We start from the raw sequence: 22,762 nt of genomic DNA on the forward strand, positions 1-22,762 counted from the left end.
GCATATCATAGCTTCAGTAATGCCAGGGGTTGGTGCTTCTCCATGAGGTGGATCCCAGGTTGGACCATCCCTCTACTTTCCCTCAGTCTCTTCTGCATTTGGTCCATGCAGTTCTTTTAGAGTAGAACACTTCTTGGTCAGAAATTTTGACTGTGGGATGGCAACCCCATCTCTCACTTAGTGTGCTGTCTTTCTGTTGGAGGTTGGCTTTACAAATACATTCTCTGCACTGTTGGACATTTTATCTAAGGTCACTCCCATTGAGTCCTGAGATTCTCTCACCTCCTAGGTCTCTGGTACTTCCTAGAGGGTCTCGACATCTACCACCCTTTTTGGCTGCATATTTCTATTCATTCTGCTGGCCCTTTGGGCTTCTCCCCTGTCTTCCCTACCCCCATACTGCATCCTGTCCCTGCTCATCCCACAGTTTCCCACCCTTTTCCCTCTCCTGCCCAAATCCTTCCCTCCCTCTGCCTCCCTTGATTATTCTCCTTACTGAGTGATATTGAAACATCCTCACATGGTGTTTCTGCTTACACTTTTAAAAGGGAAGCGACAATATTAGTTTATGCTACCTACTAAACACTACATTTTCCATGTCCATGTGTCTTCAAATCCAGGGTTTATTTTTATTTTGTTATTATTTTTGTAGAATCATTAAACATAATGTTGAATAACTTTGTCCTAGTTACTGGTTAAAGAAACACAGTAAAATGGATGATAAACACAAGTTTCATTCTTATCTAGGAGAAAACAAAAAGTAGCTGCTGATTCTCTGAGTAGTAAAAACAAGTGGTACAAAAGACAAGCAAGATATTTCCAAGAATCAAGGTGTCTGGACCCATGGCAAAATGAACTCTCAATGGGAGGCCCCAAGGCCCAACACTATTTCTGAGGCTATGGAGCACTCATCAAAACGAACCTATCATGACTTCCCTCCAAAAGACCAGTAAGAAGCTGAAAGAGTCAGATGCCAATATTTGCACCCAATCAATGGACATGATCTGCTGACCCATGTGGGGGAATTAGGGAAAAGCCAGAAGAAGCTGAGGAGGAGAGTGACTTTATAAGAGGACTCCAGGCAATGGATCACCAACCAGGCAGCATAGACCAGCTGATATGAGAACCCCAACACATATACAGCAGAGGACTTCCCTGCTGAGTTTGGGTACAGTCAGAGAAGATGCACTTAACCCTCAAGAGACTGGAGACCCCAAGGAGTTTAGAGGTCAGGAAGGGTAGGGATAGGGGGAAAATCTCCAGAAGACAGGGGTTGGGGGGTAGGTACAGGATGTGGAACAGGGTGTGTACAGTCAGAGGGTGGACCAGGAAGCAAATAAAATCTGGAGTGTAATAAAAAAGAAAAATAATATTAAAAAACAAAAACAAAACAAAATACAAAAGAGTAAATGTCATTCTTGTTATAGTCCCAGGAGAACTGGTTTATAGGAATTATAAGTCTGTTCAAAGATGCACCATGGTTGTCAATCTGAGTCCATTCAACTTGGTTATTGGACAAAAAGACTGAGCATTTTTCTTGACTGAGATGCAAGGGACAAAGGATGGACTTTGTGCTTTCTGAGAGCTTGTATGACAAATGTGATTACAGTTAATATTACGTTTGCAAGATCAACAAAAATGTGATTAGCACTTGAAAGGAATTTTAAAAATAGCAATAAAGAACTAGCAACTGCTTCAATACAGTTTTCAACTTTCTTTTCATTAAGCAGTTGCAATAGACTTTTTAATGTCAAATCAAAAACAGTTTAATTACAATTAGGGAAAATCATATAGAATTCATGCATTAATAACCCAACTAAAATAGTATGGAATACTGACATAAAATCCCAGATGTCTCCCCAGCTTTGAACAAGCTCCCCAAGGACAACTCTAATCTGCCATTGTGAGCACTGTTTTGCCTAAATTCATTTCCTGTTTTATCATTTAATCAAGGGATATTGATTCTTATTTCACCTTGATTTTCCAATCACAGTTTTCCCATTTCCATGACTAAGAATTAGCTTTCTCATTATTTTCAACATGACTCACTAATAAGACAAAATGGTACAATGGAGACCATGAATGGAACTCTAATTAGAGTTCTAATTTCAAATCCATAACTTACTCAAATCCATAGCATGTGTACATTGCCACTGCCTGATACAAAATTATGACTAATGAGTGATTCCCTCTTCCTGAATAGAGAAAAAATCCAGGTGATAAATGCAAATACTGTGGATAAAAGGAAAGTTAGTATGGTTAAAATCTGGTACTATGAGAATAATTTTGCTTATTTCTTAGCTAATCCCTGGGCTCATTCATGTGTGCATGTTGCAGTTACATATGTAGAAAGAGAGAAAGAGAGAGAGAGAGAGAGAGAGAGAGAGAGAGAGAGAGAGAGAGAGAGAGAGAGAGAGAGAGAGAGAGAGAGAGAGAGAGAGAGAGAGAGAGAGAGAGAGAGAGAGAGAGAGAGAGAGAGAGAGAATTCTATATATTTCTTCTCTGGGGAAATGTTTTAGACAATGATTAATGCTCTGAAACTGATCCTTTTTCATGTATTGTCTACTTTGTCTTCAAATATTTTTATAAAACTTCTCAAAATTAATTTTGGCAAGAACTGTGAATGGGTAGTATCATGACAAATTAGAGAGATAGCACATGGCTTGAACAATTATTGTTGAAAGTTTGAACTATTTACTTCTATATTGTGGAATATACAGATATAAGATTTTTGAGTATTAAAATATAAAAGATTGAGATTACTTGTAAAATGTTAACTTACCAGGGTTTTTCTGAAAAAAAGTTAGTCAAAAGTGTGTATACCTGCTGTTCCAGTGTGCACTCATACATATATGTATAATACAAGGATATTTGTTATAAGGAATTGGTTTATAGAACAAATTATAAAGACAAAGCCTCAGAAGTTTTAACAAATTATCTAGAAATAGATCACAAATACATGGCATAGTTCTGCTCTGAATCCAAAGGCCTAAGAAGATTGAAAGGAATGGTACAATTTTCTTTCAAATTCTGGCTTTGGATGAAGAAACGCAATGAATTTTCTCTTCATGTTTATATGTAAATCCTAGATATACTTTTCTCTCACATCTAACATTGTTCTGTGAATTTTGAAGTGACTGATTGTGTGTGTGTGTGTGTGTGTGTGTGTGTGTATGTGTGTGTGTGTAACTGTGTTCTATTTTAACAGCAAACCACTAAGGTAATATTACTGAAAAATTATAGTCTTTTGTTTTTCCACATGATATTTTTAATTATTTCATCTATACCATGTTTGCATCACCCTTGCTTTCAATAATCACCTGAATCATGGTTTTTGGGGATGATATACTCCTTCATTCATAATGTGCCTGGTCTTTTCTTATGTGAGTTGTATCTTTGTCATTTTCAAGTGTTCTAAATGACACAGTGTGATAGTACTACAGGGCAGTAAGAAGGATCTCCTTGTTTACAGATTTATCTTCCTTGTCAAGTTATAGTATAGGGCGGCGGTGGCAGCAGCAGTGACTGGTCCAGCTAAAGGGCCATCAGCAGTGGAACTAAGGTGACAGGGTCCAGACAGGCCCTGCGCTCATGACCACTGACCATCACTGGCCAGCCGGGCTACAAGCAGCTGTGAATTTACGGTGCCTTTCACAGCACAGAAGCCACTTCAGAACTCTGCCTCCCGCCAGTCAGTCAGGAGAGACTCACCTCCATCTTGGTTCTCAGACTCCAGAGAGATCAGACAGACTGAGGTACACAAATATAACCCGAGGCCAACATCGCGGAGCGGCTAAGCCCGACGAGTGTTGGTCTGCACCCAGGCCCTGGGCTGTTCAGGGGGGTGAGGGTCATCGGGGTGCCAACCCAGCCAGGAGGTTTTTTGCCCGGGGCCAGTGTGCGAGCCACCATTTTTCCTACAGGACGCCAGAGAGCTCTAGCAGGCAAAGCCAGTAACAGGCATAGCCCAAGGCTAACATAGCGGGGGTCTAGGCCCGACAGGCCCTGAACTGACCCCAAGAACTGGGCTGCTTGGTGGGCCATCTGTGTGTCAACCCAGCCAGAATATTGTTAGCCCAGCAGACTCTCCCAGCACTTATAGGGAGCACGTGCACGCCCTCCATCCTGGCCACCTGACAGAACCAATTAACACTCATAGCCCAAGGGGAACTTTGCTCTGACCTTGGCCTCCCAGGCTTTTGCCTAGACTCAGGGCCTAAGCAGCTAGGCTAGCCTTGTGTGCACCAACCCAGTTGGGAGATCTGCTGCCCAGCAGAGTGATCAGCACGCAGGTCCCCGCAGCATACACCCTTCAGCACTCCCTGAAGGAGCAAACAGGCACCATCTGGTTCACAGACACAATCTGGGGCAAAGGACACTAGGGCTGCAAGGGCACCCAAGAGGAGCACAGCACATCAGCAATCTGCTACAGGGGAAACCCAGCAATCCAATGTTGCAGAAATAGCCCCAGAGCCCCTCTGGAGTCTCAAACACCAGCCAGAGACAAGACCAACTAACTCCAGAGAACAAGTTGGCAAAGGGCAAATGCAGGAACACTACTAACAGAAATCTAGGCAATATGGCAGCATCTGAACCAAACTCTCCAACATCAGCAAGTCCTGGTTATACCAACACACCAGGGATTGTGTGTTTAAATTTGGATTTAAAATCACTGTTCATAATGCTGCTAGAAGAACACAAAAAGGACATAAATGTATCTCTTAAAGAAATACAGGGGAACATGAATAAGCTAGAAACCCATATAATGGAAACTCAAAAATCACTTAAAGAAATGCAGGAGAATAAGGCTCAAGAGATAGAAGCCAATGAAGAAGAAATGGAAAAAAAAAAAAAAAAAAAAAAAAAAAAAAAAAAACCAACTTAAAGAAATGCTGCAGGAGAACTTGAGTCAAAAGGCAGAAGTCATGAAAGAGGAAACACAAAAATCTCTTAAATAATTACAGGAAAACACAAACAAACAAATGATGGAACTGATCAAAACCATTCTGGATCTAGAAACAGAAGTAGAAACAACTAAGAAATCACAAAGGGAGACAAATTTGGAGATAGAAAACCTTGAGAAGAAATCAGGGGACATAGATGCAAATATAAACAACAGAATACAAGAGATGGAAGAAAGAATCTCAGATGCCGAAGATACCATAGAAACCATTGACTCAACAGTCAAAGAAAATGCAAAATGCACAAACCTTGTATCCCACAACATCCAAGAAATCCAGAATACAATGAGAAGACCAAACCTAAGGATCATAGGTATAGATGAGAGTAAAGATTTACAACTGAAAGGGCAAGCAAATATCTTCAACAAAATTATGGAAGAAAACTTTCCCAACTTAAAGAGAGAGATGCCTATGAATATACAAGAAGCCTACAGAAATCCAAACAGACTGGACCTGAGCAGAAATACCTCTCACTACATAATAATTAAAACCCCAAATGCACTAAACAAAGAAAGAATATTAAAGGAAGTAAGAGAAAAAGGCCAAGTAACATGTAAAGGAAGACCTATCAGAATCACACCAGACTTCTCAGCAGAGACAATGAAAGCTAGAAGATCCTGGACAGATCTCATGAAGACTCTAAGAGAAGAGAAATGCCAGCCAAGACTACTATACCCAGCAAAACTCTCAATCACAATAGATGGAGAAACCAAGACATTCCATGACAAAACCAAATTTACACAGTATCTTTCCAAAAACCCAGCTCGGCAAAGAATAATAGGAGGAAAACTCCAATACAAGGAGGGAAACTACACCCTGGAAAAAGCAAGATAGTAACCTTCCTTCATCAAACCCAAAAGATAACCACTCAAATATAAAAATAACATCAAAAATGACAGGAAGTAATAATCACAATCCTTAATATCTCTTAATATCAATGGACTCAATTCCCCAATAAAAAGACATAGACTAACAGACTGGATAAGGAAACAGGACCCTACATTTTGCTGCATACAGGAAACACACCTAAATGTCAAAGACAAAAACTACCTTACAGTAAAAGGCTGGAAGACAATTTTACAAGCCAATGGTCTCGGGAAACGAGCCGGAGTAGCCATTCTAATATCAGATAAAACTGACTTTCAACATAAAGTCATCAAAAGAGACTCTGAGGGACACTTCTTGCTGGTCAAAGGAAAAATCCACCAAGAAGAACTTTCAATTCTGAACATCTATGCGCCAAATGCAAGGGTACCCTCATTCATAAAAGAAACTTTACTAAAGCTCAAAGCATACATTTCACCTAACACAATAATTGTGGGGGACTTCAACACTCCACTCTCCTCAATGGACCCATCAGGAAAACAGACACTAAACAGGGACACAGTAAAACTAATTGAAGCTTTGGACCAATTGGATTTGACTAATATTTATAGAACATTTCACCCAAAAGCAAAAGAATATACCTTTTTCTCAGGACCTCATGGTACCTTCTCCAAAATCGACCATATAATTGGTCACAAGACTGACCTCAAATACAAGAAGATCAAACTAATCCCATGCCTCCTATCAGATCACTATGGTGTAAGAGTGGTTTTCAATAGCAACAAAAACAACACAAAGCCCACATACACATGGAGGCTAAACAATACTCTACTCAATGACACCTTGGCCAAATAAGAAATAAAGAAAGAAATCAGAGACTTTTTAGAATTTAATGAAAATGAAGGCACAACATAGACAATTCTTTGGGACACAATGAAAGAAGTGCTAAGAGGAAAACTCATAGCCCTGAGTGCCTCCAAAAAGAAAATGGAGAGTGCATACACTAGCAGCTTAACAACACACCTGAAAGCCCTGGACCAAAAAGAAGCCAATTCCCCAGGAGGAGTAGAAGACAGGAAATCATCAAACTCAGGGCTGAAATCAATCAAGTGGAAACAAAGAGAACCATACAAAGAATGAACGAATCCAGGAGCTGGTTCATTGAGAAAATCAACAAGTTAGATAAACCCTTAGCCAGACTGACCAAAGGGCACAGAGAAAGTATCCAATTTACCAAAATTAGAAATGAAAGGGGGGATATAGCAACAGAAACTGAGGAAATCCAAAAACATCCTCAGATCCTACTACAAAAGCCTTTACTCAACAGAACTGGAAAATCTGGAGGAGATGGACAATTTCCTCGACAGATACCAAATACCAAAATTAAATCAGGACCAAATAGATCATCTAAACAGTCCCATAACCCCTAAAGAAATAGAAGGGGCTGCTATGAACATAGTAGAGCATATACCAGAAGCTGGAAAGAACCCAGGTATTCGTCAATAGAAGAGTGGATGCAAAAAAATATATTATATCTATACAATGGAGTACTATTCAGCCATTAGAAACAATGAATTCATGAAATTCTTAGGCAAATGGATGGAACTAAAGAACATCATACTAAGTGAGGTAACCCAGACTCAAAAGATGAATCATGGTATGCACTCACTAATAAGTGGATATTAACCTAGAAAACTGGAATACCCAAAACATAATCCACACATCAAATGAGGTACAAGAATGGAGGAGTGGCCCCTTGTTCTGGAAAGACTCAGTGAAGCAGTATCGGGCAAAACCAGGACAGGGAAGGGGTGGGTGGGAGGATAGGGAAAGAGAAGGGGGCTTATGGGACATTAGGGGAGTGGGGGGGCTAGAAAAGAGGAAATCATTTGAAATGTAAAAAAATATATATATCGAATAAAAAAATGCCAAAAAAAAGTTATAATATAACATCTCCTTGGTAAAGAGGATTTTTCCTACAACCACAACAACATTTACTTCTTTTCCTATTCATTCTGGAGCAAGAGCAATCTATAGTGGGTACAGAGAGTTTTCATTTTAGTTCAATGTCTTCTCTATTTTCTCCATATTGAAACATTCCTCCTTCTGAAACTAAGATCCATAAGACAGTAGCACCTAATACAATAGAATACGAAGTATAAAGTTTATTAATTGGTTGGAGTACCTTTCAGTGAACCATTGAAGTAAATTTTACTTCTTCCTTTTGTTTCCTGAAATTATGTATGATTGTTTGAATAAGAAATGCCCCCCAGAGGCTTTTGCAACTTAACTCTTGTTTACATGTTGGTCACACTGTTTGGTAAAATTATGGATGTCCTAGGAGTTAGAACATTGGTGAAGGAAATACAACATTAGGAATGAATTTGAAATGTTATAATGTAGCCCTCTTCCTGTTCTCTTTCACATCTTCCTTGTGCAGACAAAAGGGTGATTAGCTGGCTTCTTAATTGCATCACCATACTTCCCTTGTCATTCTTGTCATAGTAGACTTTAGCCCACTGGAATTGAAAAGCAACCTAAATAATTTTTCTTAAGATGTTATATGTCATGATATTCAATCACAGAATCAGAAAAGCAACTAATATATTGTAAATTTGTATTTTGTATTAAACAATGAACTGATAAGTATAAGCAACAGGCCTTGATTGTAAAATCTCTGAAGGCTGAGATGGTGCTTGCAGATTCATTTTCTTACAAGTATTCTTTCCTAGTTTTCAGAGGTCTATTTTACTGTGTCACCATATAACAAAGAGAGATCACTATCATGTTCTTCCGTGTCCATTAAAATGTCACTAATTATATCATAATGGTACAACCATTATCACCTCTCCAAGGCATCTTCCAAAGTAGTTACACTGGGATATTCTTCAGTATAAAATGCTTTGGTAAGAAGACGTCAGGTTATAGCATGAGGGGAAAGTTAAGAATTGGAAACACTCAGACAATTACTAGGATTCTTGTATGAATAAGACAATAAAAAAGTTATTTAGACTCTGAAATATTGAGAAGAATGAATTAAGGGAGATTGTAGATATGCAGAAGAGCTTAGAAAAAAAAACATGCAGTAATCTTTACATCCAACATGTCATTAATAAAAATAGATTTTATGGAATGCTTCATTAAGTTCTATTTCATGAATTTGTATTGGGAAAAAACCTCACACTTCACTTTATTTCGTGCTGTCCACATAAAATTGACCTTAAATATATAACAACCAAATTTAATATGGCCAATGAATAAAAGGAATTAAGTTAATAATAAAATAACTTTCAAGATATTATAACCTACTAATAAAATGAGAATTTGGGATGACAAATATCATTGGAAATATGAATATAAAATATATTTACTTAAATATGTGTTTAAATAAAATAATTCTGTTGTTCATTTAAAGATAAGTCATCATGCTTTGCAAGCTGGCCATGGAATTACTCTAAGGACAAAGATGATCTTGACCTACTAATTCTTCTGCCTATACCTCCAAAGTGCTAGGATTAGAGCCATGAAATACCATGTCTAAAGAATATTTTAAGACTCTTTCTCTCCCTCTCTTTATATATATATATATATATATACACATGTATATATATGTTTTGTTTACAAGTATATTTATAGCATATGGGTTTTTCCATGCCTGTGGAGGCAAGAGGAGTATGGAAGATGGAAGATCCCATGGAACTAGAGTTATAGTTTTGCACTGCCATGTGAGTGCTTGAAACCACCAGATCCTCAGCAAGAGCAAAAAGGGCTATCCCAATTATATAGAATTTTAGAAATGTAATGCTTTAAATATATATTTAGTAGGAGATTAATTGTTTTAAATATAAACTAATGCCACATCATTTAAATTTGTTGGATGAAGTTGCAATAATGCTTACAAAAAATTTATATATATATATATATATATATATGCATATATATATATACACATTGTATTTTATAAGTGAAAAATTAAAATAATTTTAAATATTGATGTAGTAAGCTACTTTAGAAATATCAAAGAATAGATGAGTTTATTTTTAAAGAAGAAAAAGACCATAGTAATGTAATAGCAGATACAATTACTACAAAAAGGTAGAAGATTAATAGAAAAGACTGGGAATTTTAAGATATAAGCAACCTGGCAAAAAGATAATGGCCAGAAACAACAGTTAAAACAGGATGAATAGATGAATTAGAAGAATTATACTTTTTTTGAGGTCTTCCTCCATTTCCTTCTTCAGAGTCTTGAAATTCTTCTCATACAGATCTTTCACATGTTTGGTAAGAGTCATCCCAAGGTACTTTATACTGTTTGAAGCTATTATGAAGGGTGTCATTTCCCTAATTTCTTTCTCAGCCTGCTTATCCTTTGAGTATCAGAGGGTTACTGATTTGCTTTAGTTGATTTTATAACCTGCCACTTTGCTGAAGTTGTTTATCAGCTGTGGGAGTTCTCTAGTGGAGTTTTTTGGGTCACTAGGTAGACTATCATATCATCTGCAAATAATAATAGTTTGATTTCTTCCTTTCCAATTTGTATCCCTTTGATCTCCTTATGTTGTATAATTGCCCAAGCTAGTACGTCTAGTACAATATTGAAAAGATAAGGAGAAAGGGGTCAGCCCTGTCTAGTTCCTGATTTTAGTGGGATTGCTTCAAGTTTCTCTCCATTTAGTTTGATGCTGGCTACCAGTTTGCTGTATATTGCTTTTACTATGTTTAGGTGTGGGCCTTGAATTCCTGTTCTTTCCTAGACTTTAAGCATGAAAGGATGCTGAATTTTGTCAAATGCTTTTTCAGTATCCAATGAAATGATCATGTGGTTTTTTCCTTTGAGTTTGTTTATGTAGTGGATTGCAATGATGGATTTCCATATATTCAATCAACCCTGCATCCCTGGGATAAAGCCTACTTGATCATGGTGGATGATCATTTTTTATGTGTTCTTGGAATCGATTGGCAAGAATTTTATTGAGTATTTTTGCATCGATGTTCATAAGGGAAATTGGTCTGAAGTTCTCTTTCTTTGTTGGATCTTTGTGGGGTTTTGGTATCGGCATTATTGTGGCTTCGTAAAAGGAATTGGGCAGTGTTCCTTCTGTTTCTATTTTGTGGAATAGTTTGAAGAGTATTGGTGTTAGGTCTTCTTTGAAGGTCTGATAGTTCCTGATTTTAGTGGGATTGCTTCAAGTTTCTCTCCATTTAGTTTGATGCTGGCTACCAGTTTGCTGTATATTGCTTTTACTATGTTTAGGTGTGGGCCTTGAATTCCTGTTCTTTCCTAGACTTTAAGCATGAAAGGATGCTGAATTTTGTCAAATGCTTTTTCAGTATCCAATGAAATGATCATGTGGTTTTTTCCTTTGAGTTTGTTTATGTAGTGGATTGCAATGATGGATTTCCATATATTCAATCAACCCTGCATCCCTGGGATAAAGCCTACTTGATCATGGTGGATGATCATTTTTATGTGTTCTTGGAATCGATTGGCAAGAATTTTATTGAGTATTTTTGCATCGATGTTCATAAGGGAAATTGGTCTGAAGTTCTCTTTCTTTGTTGGATCTTTGTGGGGTTTTGGTATCGGCATTATTGTGGCTTCGTAAAAGGAATTGGGCAGTGTTCCTTCTGTTTCTATTTTGTGGAATAGTTTGAAGAGTATTGGTGTTAGGTCTTCTTTGAAGGTCTGATAGAATTCTGCACTGAAACCATCTGGTCCTGTGATTTTTTTTTTTTGTTTGGAAGACTTTCTATGACACCTTCTATTTCTTTAGGGGTTATGGGACTGTTTAGATGATCTATTTGGTCCGGATTTAATTTTGGTATTTGGTATCTGCCTAGGAAATTGTCCATTTCCTCCAGATTCTCCAGTTGTGTTGGGTATAGACTTTTGTAATAGGATCTGATGATTTTTTGGATTTCCTCAGTTTCTGTTGTTATATCCCCCCTTTCATTTCTAATTTTGTTTATTTGGATACTTTCTGTGTGCCCTTTGGTCAGTCTGGCTAAGGGTTTATCTATCTTGTTGATTTTCTGAAAAACCAGCTCCTGGATTTGTTAATTTTTGTATGGTTCTCTTTATTTCCACTAGATTGATTTCAGCCCCGAGTTTGATGATTTCCTGTCTTCTACTTCTCTTGGTTGAATTGGCTTCTTTTTGTTCCAGGGCTTTCAGGTGTGTCCTTAAGCTGCTAGTGTATGCTCTACATCAGATAGAGGGCTAATATCCAATATATATAAAGAACTCAAGAAGTTAGACCCCAGAAAACCAAATAACCATATCAAAAATGGGGTACAGAGTTAAACAAAGAATTTTCACCTGAAGAATTTCTGATGGCAGAGAAGCATCTTAAAAAAAAAAAATGCTCACCTACTTTATTCATTAGGGAAATACAAATCAAAATAACCCTGAGATTTCTTCTTACACCAGTCAGAAAGGCTAAGATTAAAAATTCAGGAGACAGCATGTTTTGGCAGGGATGAGGAGAAAGAGGAACACTCCTCCACTGCTGGTGGGGTTGCAAATTGGTACAACCACTCTGGAAATCAGTCTAGCAGTTCCTCAGAAAACTGGGCACTTCACTTCCGGAATATATTGCTATACCACTTCTGGGCATATACCCAGAGGATTCCCCACCATGTAATAAGGATACATGCTCCACTATGTTCATAGAGCCCTATTTATAACAGCCAGAAGCTGGAAAGAACACAGGTATCCCTCAACAGAAGAATGGATGCAAAAAATGTGATATATATACACAATGGAGTATAATTAAGCCACTAGAAACAATGAATTCATGAAATTCTTAGGCAAATGGATGGAGCTAGAGAACATCATACTAAGTGAAGTAACCCAGTCTCAAAAGATCAATCATGGTATGCACTCACTAATAAGTGGATATTAACCTAGAAAACTGGAATACCCAAAACATAATCCACACATCAAATGAGGGACAAGAAGAATGGATGCATGGCCCCTTGTTCTGGAAAGACTCAGTGTAGCAGTATAAGGCAAAACCAGAACAGGGAAGTGAGAAGCGGTGGATGGGAGAACAGGGGGAGGGAAGGGGGCTTATGGGACTTTCGGGGAGTGGGGTCCAGAAAAGGGGAAATCATTTGAAATGTAAATAAAAATATATCGAATGAAAAAAAAGTATTATACTAAAGTCAAAGATATGCCATGCACTAGCATAGCATGTTTCTGAAGTCACTATTTCTTTTTTATTTTATTTTTTATTTTTTGTTTTGTTTGAGTTTGTTCTGTGCTATTTTGTTTTGTGAGTTGGGTTGTGCATATTCTAGTCACAGCCTTTAGAGTTACAGTTACTGAGGTGGGATACAGGGTTGAACAAACCAGAGACAGGGCTTGTAACTCTCTCTTGCCAGAAGCTGTTGGCCTCTGGAAATGTAATGCTCATTTGCTATTCTATGGGTAAAAAGCAGCTGGTTTCTGGCAATTAAGACCTGCTGCTATTAAATAAAAAAATTAGCTTTCTCTTTTGTCTCTTTGATCTTTCTCTCTAGAGCCCCACACTGGCTAGGTGAAGGGCTCAGAGTTCCTTAATTCTTTCTGAGCCAGAGAAGAATGAAAAGGAAGTGTGGATGCAGAAAATATTCAGTTTATTAGATTCAGTGTATCTGGTTGTATGTGGAGGTCCTTGATCCACTTGGACTTGAGCTTTGTATTGGGAGATAAGAATGGATCAATTTGCATCCTTCTACCTGTTGACTGGAGTTGAACCAGCACCATTTGATGAAGATGCTGACTTTTTGCCACTGGATAATTTTAGCTTCTTTGTCAAAGATCAAGTGACCATAGGTGTTTGTGTTCATTTCTGTGTCTTCAATTCTATTCCACTGATCTACCTGCTGTCACTGTACCAATACCATGCAGTTTTTATCATGATTTCTCTGTAGTATAGCTTGAGGTCCAGAATGGTGATACTCCCAGAGTGTCATTTTACTAATTTCGTTCTCAGCCCTTTTATCCTTTATGAAGAGGAAGACTTCTGATTTGTTTGAGTTGAGTTTATATTCAGCCAATTTGCTGAAGTTGTTTATCAGATTTAGGAATTCTCTGGTGAAAGTTAGGGAGTCACATAAGTATTGTGTCATATCATTGGCAAGAAGTGATACAGTGATTTCTTCCTTTTCAATTTGTATCCCTTTGACCTCCTTTTGCTGTCTAATTGCTCAGCCTAGGACTTTGAATACTATATTGAACAGACACAGAGAGAGAGTGGTATCTAGTGTCTAATTTCAGTGGGATTGCTTGAAGTTTCTCTCCATTTAGTTTTATGGTGACTACTGGTTTGCTGTATATTGCTTTTACTATGTTTAGATATGGGCCTTGAAATCCTGATCTTTCCAAGCCTTTTATCATAAGGGGTGTTGGATTTTGCCAAATGCTTTCTCAGCATCAAATGAAATAATCATGTTTTGTTTTGTTTTGTTTTGTTTTGTTTGAGTTTCTTTATTTAGTAGACTACATTGATGGATTTCCATATATTGAACCATCCCTGCATCCCTGGGATGAAGCCTACTTGATTGTGGTGGATGTTTGTTTTAATGTGTTCTTAGATTCAGTTGGATACAATTTTATTGAGTAATTTTGAATTGATATTCATAAGGGAAATTGTGGAAAAGAGCCTGGAGCACATGGCACAGGGGAAGATTTCCTGAACAGAACACAAATAGCTTATGCTCTAAGATCAAGAGTTGATAAATGGGACCTTATAAAACTGTAAAGCTTTTGTATGGCAAAGGACACTGTCAATAGGACAAAACAGCAACCAATAGATTGGGAAAAGATCTTTACCAATCCTACGTTGGATAGAGCGTTACTATCTAATATAAGCAAAGAACTGAAGAAGTTAGACTCCAGAGAAACTAACAAACTTATTAAAAAATGTAGTACAGAGCTAAACAAAGAATTCTCAACTGAGGAGTACTAGATGGAAGAAAAACACCTAAGGAAATATTAAAAATCCTTAATCATCAGGGAAATGCAAATCAAAATAACCGTGAGATTTCACCTCACACCAGTCAGAATGGCTAAGATAAAAAGCCTAAGGGAAAGCAGATGCTGGAGATGATGGACAGAAAGAGGAACACTCCTCTATTGCTGGTGGGATGGCAAGCTGGTGGAATCACTCTGCAAATCAGTTTGGCAGTTCCTGAGAAAATTGGACATAGTACTTCTTGAGGACTCAACTATACCTCCTGGGCATATACCCAGAAGATGCTCCAACATAAAATAAGGACACATGCTGCACTATGTTCATAGCAGCCTTATTTATAATTGCCAGAAGCTATAAAAAACCCAGACATACCCCAACAGAGGTATGGATACAGATCATATGGTACATTTACACAATGGAGTACTAATCTGCTATTAAAAACAATGAATTCATAAAATTCTTATGCAAATGGATGGAAGTAGAAAATATTATCCTAAGTGAGGTAACCCAATCACAACAGAACACACATGGTATGTACTCACTGATAAGTGGATATTAGTCCAAAAGCTAGAATACTCAAGATACAATTCACAGACCACATGAAGCTCAAGAAGAAGGAAGACCAAAGTGTGGCTGCTTTGGTCCTTTGTAGAAAGGAAATCAAAAGACCCATGACTCACAGCCAAACAATGGACTAGGCATAGGGTTCCCAATGGAGGAGCTTGAGAAAAGACCCAAGGAGCTAAAGAGTTTTGCAGCCTAATAGGAGGAACAATAATATGTACCAACCAGTACCCCCCAGAGCTCCCAGGTACTAAACCACCAACCAAAGAGCACACATGGAGGGACACATGGCTACATATGTAGCAGAGGATGGCCTTTTCAGACATCAAGAAGAGGAGGGGCATTGGTCCTCTGAAATCTTGATATGCCAGTGTAGGGGAATGCCAGGTCAGGAAAGTGGGAGGGTGGGGTTGGTAAGCAGGGGGAGAGGGGTGGGCTAAGCAGGTGATCATCCTGACATGCCTGCTTCAGATTATTATATAATCTGCAACAGGTGAGCCCCCATTCAGCAAGATTGTGGGGGACTATATTTAGGAAAGATTCCTGCTATTCATATGCTTTTCCTGTCATTATTATACATATATAATAATCAGTAAGTAATAGCACAACCCTTTGGTGCAGATCTCTGCAGATACATGAAGATGTACTGTCTTATAGTGATGCTATGTAGACAAATAGATGACTTAAGTTTTAATGATGATCTTATAAGAATTCCTAAAATTACATTTGTGATTATTAAGCACTTTTATAATGGGACTGGTACTAGATCCTTTTCTTTTTTTAATATTTTTATTTTCTATATTCTTTGTTTACATTCCAAATGATTTCCCCTTTCTCAGATCCCCCCTCCCCATATGTCCCATAAACCTTCTCTCCATCCATTCTCCAATCACCTCCCTCCTTTTTCTCTGTCCTTATATTCCCCTACAAAGCTAGATCAATCCTTTCCAGGATCAAGACCCTCTCCATACTTCTTCATGGGAGTCATTTGTTATGCGATTTGTGCCTTGGGTATTCAGGTCTTCTGGGCTAATTAATATCCACTTATCAGAGATTGCATTCCATGTGTATTCTTTTGTGATTGGGTTACCTCACTTAGGATGATATTTTCCAGATCAAAGCATTTGCCTAAAAAATTTGTGAATTCATTGTTTCTAATTGCTGAGTAGTATTCCATTGTGTAAATATACCACATTTTCTGTATCCATTCCTCCTTTGAGGGACATCTGGGTTCTTTCCAGCTTCTGGCTATTATAAATAAGGCTGTTATGAACATAATGGAGCATGTGTCTTTATTGCATGCCAGGGAATCCTTTGTGTATATGCCCAGGAGAGGTATAGCAGGGTCCTCCGGAATTGTCATGTCCAGTTTTCTGAGGAACCTCCAGACTGATTTCCAAAGTGGTTGTACCATCTTACAGCCCCACCAGCAGTAAAGGAGTGTTCCTCTTTCTCCACATCCTTGCCAACACCTGCTGTCTCCTGAGTTTTTGACCTTAGCCATTCTGACTGGTGTAAGGTGAAATCTCAGGGTTGTTTTGATTTGCATTTCCCTAATGACTAAAGATGTTGAGCACTTCTTAAGGTACCTCTCAGCCATCTGAATTTCTTCAGGTGAAAATTCTTTGTTTAGATCTGTAACCCATTTTTTAATTGAGTTATTTGGTTCCCTGGGGTTTAACTTCTTGAATTATTTGTATATATTGGATATTAGCCCTCTATCAGATGTAGGGTTGGTGAATATCCTTTCCCAATTTGATGGTTGCCATTTTGTCCTTTTAACAGTGTCCTTTGCCTTACAGAAACTTTGTAATTTTATGAGGTCCCATTTGTCAATTCTTGATCTTAGAGCATAAGCTATTGGTGATCTATTCAGGAACTTTTCCCCTGTGCCCATGTCCTCAAGGGTCTTCCCCAGTTTCTTTTCTATTAGTTTCAGTGTGTCTGGTTTTACATGGAGGTCCTTGATCCACTTGGAGTGAAGTTTAGTACATGGAGATAAAAATGGATCAATTCGCATTCTTCTGCATGATAGTCAAAACTGCAATGAGAACTCTGCCAGTCTCCTAAGTGTCACAAGTTAATTGCTATTAGATGGCAACCAGACTTTCTTCTACTCAAAGCACATTTCAAGAAATGGTAAAACAACCAAAGGTCATAAAAAATGGAACTAACAATTTATTATAGGTGCTAGGACAGAAGATAAAATATTGACTGTGTTTATCTATACAAAACTTCACTTATAACTTACTTATGATTTTAAACTTTCAATGAACTTGGGAAAGACAGTGATAGATGTTTAGTTAGATAATTACTCCTATTGGGTACACATGCAAGCATTCTCTGTTGTAAACTTCCATTTCAATTTATGACTTGGTATTTCATGTGAACTTGTGAGAAAATTTATAACATGTGTTCATGTAATCTGAAAGATGTATAAAGGATACCTGCTCTCTACCTCTCTCTCTCTCACTTTTGACCTTTGCTCACTTAGAAGAACTTTTCCCTTTCCCCATTTAGGATTTTCCTGCTTTTCCCTTTAGATAGCTTTCAAAGGAAACTCTTTACAACTTAGTAATAAAATTATTAACCACTTCTCTAAGTGTCCCATTTTTCTCCCTGTGACATCTGACTAGCAGGCTGAAAGTTAGAGCCCTGCAGTTCTTGTGGAGACAGTACAAAGGCAAATTAGGTACAATTTACCTAATCCTTAGCAGTTTGAGGGAAAGGTGCTAAATGCCAGAAGCTGCAGTCTCTGGTCTCAGAGGATTATAGAAGACAGGTCAGCTACAGTAGCATAGTAACCTAGATTTAGATAAGTAAACCTTTTATTGTACAGCAACCTTAAATTTTCCATAGGACAAAGTCTTACCCCAGAATTTCATAAGACAGTCTTACCCCCGTCCCCCTACCCCACCCCTCGCTGTCAATGCTCCTCCACCCTCTGTTGCCTCAAGAAGAACCAATAAGAAGAAACACCTCTGCAAGGGCTGGCTCCCTGCAGAGGACTTGAAATCACTTTCATAAATTTGGGAATTCTATAAAATTATTATTTGGAATTATGAAATCATTAATTTGTCTATACAGCATTACTACATAAGAGTATATCTTCATGTCATGTTGACCTGCAGGAAATCTGCACAATAAGGTAAGCTAATATCCAGGGATCATTAGGTTATGTAATAGCGAAAGCATATCAACAGCAAAAATCTACCCTGGGATTTAGTCTTAAAAAATATTGCATCCTTAAAGCTCACTCATAAATGCCATGCAAAATGGTGGGCCATCTACAGAAAATCCACTTATTTATTTTATCCTCTTGTAGATGACTTATAGCCCGTTTTCTCCATGTAGCCCTGGTTGTCCTAGAACTCTCTTGGTAGACCAGACTGACCTGCAACTCACGTAGATCCACCTGCATTCTCTGAGTGGTAGATGAACTGTATGTACCACCATTGCCTAACTTTGTATTTCAACTACTTCAAAAATATATGCCAATATATTCTAAAATATAGTTACTAAAATTAATTGATTGTGGTATGTCTCAAACCATAATCTGAAGACTCTGGCAGTGTGGTGCATGGTGAACTGATGTACTGATATTAGCAAAATGTAACTCATGAGTTTAACCTTCTTTATTGAAAGAACACCACCTATGTAATGTCTATTTCCATGTCATATATATTTCCAAGTCAATACTGGCATATTGTCTTCAATTACCTAAAATCTCTTTGTGGAATATCTTGTTATTCTGTGGATCTTGTGTCTTTTGACATACCTTTATATTCTTGTCACTTTGTTTATGTGTTATGAATATTCTTTCCTTTATATCACTGAAATTTGTCTAGGGTTATTTTTATATTCAGCCTTGTTTCAGAACAGCTCTATTTCTAAGGAGATTTTTTCCTTTTAGGGGAAACTAAGAGCTGTTTCCAGACATAATCTCATTCCTGCTGCTGTGCCTCTCAAATAAAAAGTCACAGTGAACATATATGAAGTACACATATATGAAGTTGTCCTGCTTATTGACTAACAGTGAGTATGTTTTACTGGGAAAATTTCTTAACAAGTTTTATGTTACATGTTACAAATATTGAAAATTCAAAATCATAACAGGTGTGGTAATGATTCCATTTAAGTCCAGCAATATAAGGCATATGCTAAATTTATAGACACCTGTAGGTTTGAGTCTACCCTACTCTTTATAGAGAATTCCAGGACAGTGGTGGCTATGTAGTGAGACCCAGTCACCAAAAACAAAAGAAAAGGAAAGAAAAAAAGAAATAAAGGAAGGAAGGAAGGAAAGAAGAAAGAAAGGAAGGAAGAAAAAAAGAAAGAACACTAAAATACCATTATAAAATCATCAGAATCATTAAATTTTAAAAGGAATAAAAATGAATCATTAGTTACTTTGCATACATTTCTTAAGGAAGACTACCAGTAAGTGATTAGAAAAAGTAAAGGTAATGAAGGATATGTTCTCATGATGTTTCAATTAAAAACATTAAATTTAAAATAATTTTATTGGTGTATTTTGAAAACTCATGACTTTCTAAATTTATGTATTTAGAGATACATATTAATAAAAATAAGTTTATAGGCAATCCTAAGAGTGACTGTAGCAGGTAAAACAGCTAATGTTTGAAAAAACTCAGGCTATTTATTAAGAATAACTTATAAACCCATATTACATATTGTGAATATGCATACAAAATAATACTAAAGGATCGTACTTCCCATAGTACAATGAAATTCTATACAGTCCATTCATAAAACATTGTAGGAGTTAAACTTGTGTAATTGTCTTGCAAGAACTTTACAGAAGGCTTTCTGTTTGGTTTGTTTTTTGTTGTGACAGGATGGGAGCTGTCACTAGGAAAGAACATAGTCTATCTTCTCTTCTACAAAAGCTATGGCATATTTTTTGATTTTGGTTTTACTCTTATGCATTCATGTTTATAGTAATTTATATTAATTGACTTACATATGTAAACATGTTAAATGCATAGAGATCAAAATTAAAAAGGAACATAGTGTGTTTGATAAAACAGGATGAAGTAAATTAAAACACTTATAAAGCAGATATTACACTTTGTGTCACTTAATACCATAGGCTTTGAGAAAATTCAACTATGTTTTGCACATTTATAATGATGAGGAAACAGAACAATATGAAATGGGAAAGTAGGATTACCATATTTTAGACTTAATTAAAAATGCTATGAATTGAAAAAATAAGCTAAATACATTGATTTAAATTATGCCTCTTCAGCTGGGCAGTGGTGGCACACGCCTATAATCCCAGCACTCTGGGAGGCAGAGGCAGGCAGATTTCTGAGTTAGAGGCCAGCCTGGTCTACAGAGTGAGTTCCAGGACAGCCAGGACTATACAGAGAAACCCTGTCTCAAAAAAACCAAATATCCAAAAAAAAACAAAAAAAAATTATGCCTCTTCTAAGTAAGTATTTGTAGTCCATATTGTATGTGTCCCTGGAAAATGACATTCAATACAAAGTCCAAGAAATAAAAGCAATAATTACAAGGATTGCATTTTAAGGATTCTAAATTTCATAAACATTAATAACAGTTTAATTTATATTAACACAGAATACTTGATTAATATAGTTATTATATAGTGCTTCTGCTTTTAATAACATTTAAAGTCCTGACATTAGAATAATCCTTCTGGCTCTTACACTTGTGCACCTTAGTTGTAAACACATGCGTTTTATCATACTGAACACTAGCAATGTAAATAAGAAATACACAGTTGGAGAGGAAGGGAAGGGTGGATTGGAATTCAATGACTTACATGCATATATGAGCATTAAAATAGTCTCTAAAAATAACTTCTATTAAATATCTGTTTTTAGTGAATTTCCAAACTTTTGTAACATTATTTTACACCTAATTGAAGTTTTATTTCCCTAGTAATATAACACAAGCTCACTTTTGCTTAATTTACTTAACAATATAGTTAAGAAGAATTTCTTTAAAGTCTAATTATTTGTCATACAAGGTAGTTGGCACCATTGTCTCTCCTAAGTTAAAAGTAAATTAAGGCAGCCCAGCTAGAGATCAGCATACTGTCTGATTCCCACCTGTCCCAGGAGCAGAACCTCGGCATTGGACATGATCCCACACAGCCTATACCCCACTTGCAGCTTGACTCACCAGGTATTCTGACACATCCAGTCTCACAGATAAAACCTGAAACCCTGCCCCAATACCTGTCATATGGGGACCCCTGAAACACAGGGATTCAGATTCCTCACCCAGACAGAGAGCAATGAACCTTCAGATTCCCACCTGTGCCAAGATCATAGCCCCTGCACTGGAGCTGATAACATACAGCCCAAACTCCAGTTGCAGTTCTATTCACCAGGTATTCTGACATATCCAGAATCACAGGATCACAGAATCTCAGGATTACAGGTTTACATGAAAGACAGGCTCCAATCAGAGACAGGGAAGCTAGATAACACCAGAGATAACCAGATGCCAAGAGGCAAGCATAAGAACATAAGCAACAGAAACCAATTTCACTTGGAAACATCAGAACCCAGTTATTCCATCATAGCAAGTCATACATACCCCAATACACATTTAAGGCAAGATTCAGATCTAAATTTTCATTTCATGAAGATGATCGAGGCATTAAAGAAGAACATAAATAACTCATTAAAGAACTACAAGAGGACACAATCAAACAGGTGAAGGAATTGAACAAAACTGTCCAGGATCAAAAAATGGAAATATAATCATTAAAGCAAACACAAAGGGAGACAGCACTGGATGGAAAATCAAGGAAAGACAACAAGAGTCACAGATATAACCATCACTAAAAGAATACAAGAGATAGAAGAGAGAATCTCAGTGGCAGAAGAAAAAATAGAAGACATTAATACAACAGTAAAAAAAAAAAATACAAAAAGCAAAAAGCTCCTATGTCAAAACATTCAAGAAATCCAGAACACAATGAAAAGACCAAACCTGACAATCATAGGTATACAAGCGAATAAAGATTCCCAACTCAAAGGGCCAGCAAACATCTTCAACAAAACTGTAGAAGAAAACTTTCCTATCATAAAGAACAAAATGCCAATAAACAAACAAGAAGCCTACAGAGCACCAAACAGATGAGACTAGAAAAGAAATTCCTCTTGTTACATAATAATTAGAATTCCAGATGCACAGAAAAAAAAAAAAAAGAAAGAAAGAATAATGAAGTAGTAAGGGGGAAAGGTCAATTAACATATAAAGGCAGACCTAACAGAATTTCACCAGACTTCTCAATAGAGACAATAAAAGCCAGAAGATCCCCGGCAGATGTCATATAGACATGAAGAGAAGAAAAATGTCAGTCCATGCTACTATACACAGCAAAGCCAGCAATTATCATAGATGGAGAAACCAAAGTTTTCCAAGACAAAAACCAAATTTGAACAA

Source organism: Apodemus sylvaticus, chromosome 5, assembly GCF_947179515.1.
Source record: "Apodemus sylvaticus chromosome 5, mApoSyl1.1, whole genome shotgun sequence".
Taxonomy (NCBI): Eukaryota; Metazoa; Chordata; class Mammalia; order Rodentia; family Muridae; genus Apodemus; species Apodemus sylvaticus.